A 757-nucleotide genomic window follows, 5' to 3' on the forward strand; every position below is an offset into this window, starting at 1 on the left:
TAGCTACATTCTTGGAAATTTGTGATACAATTAAAATGAATGGAGTTAGTGATGATGCTATAAGGCTAAGATTGTTCCCATTTTCATTGAGAGATAAGGCCAAACTTTGGCTACACTCTCATGCTCCCAATACTTTCACTGGATGGGATGAATTATCAAGAGCATTCTTAAATAAGTATTTTCCACCAGGTAAGACTGCTAAGCTTAGAATGGATATCACTAGTTTTAGCCAATTGGAAGGTGAATCATTATATGAGGCATGGGAAAGGTTTAGAGATTTGCTTCGGAAATGTCCACATCATGGACTGCCGGAGTGGTTAATCATACAAACCTTCTATAATGGTTTAGTTTTTTCTACTAAAACTATGATCGATGCAGCTGCAGGTGGAGCTTTAATGGGTAAAACACCCCAAGAAGCTCATAATTTGATAGAAGAAATGGCAGCAAATAACTACCAATGGGCCAATGAGAGAGGTAATACAAGACGTCACGCAGGTATGATAGAAATGGACACTCTCAATATGCTGAGTGCTCAAATGAATAATGTGATGAAATTGCTAAGTAGACAAGGTCCAAGTTCATCTAATGCACATGTAGCATGTTGTTCTGTATGTGGAGGTGAACATGATACTAATGAGTGTGTCGATTCTGAACAGGTACAATTCGTCAATAATTACAATCGTAATGCTCAAAATAACCCCTACTCGAATACTTACAATCCGGGATGGAGAAATCATCCAAACTTCGGATGGAAGGA

General features: G+C 38.2%; 1 non-coding gene across 1 annotated transcript; it reads right to left on the reverse strand.

The window, feature by feature from the left end:
• Positions 1 to 200: 200 nt before the first annotated feature.
• On the reverse strand, positions 201 to 307 carry LOC113753153. The gene has a single exon (XR_003464982.1). It is a non-coding gene; the product is annotated as a small nucleolar RNA R71 (small nucleolar RNA).
• Between the last annotated feature and the right edge of the window lie 450 nt (positions 308 to 757).

The sequence above is a fragment of the Coffea eugenioides genome, chromosome 1, assembly GCF_003713205.1.
Source record: "Coffea eugenioides isolate CCC68of chromosome 1, Ceug_1.0, whole genome shotgun sequence".
NCBI classification, from domain to species: domain Eukaryota; kingdom Viridiplantae; phylum Streptophyta; class Magnoliopsida; order Gentianales; family Rubiaceae; genus Coffea; species Coffea eugenioides.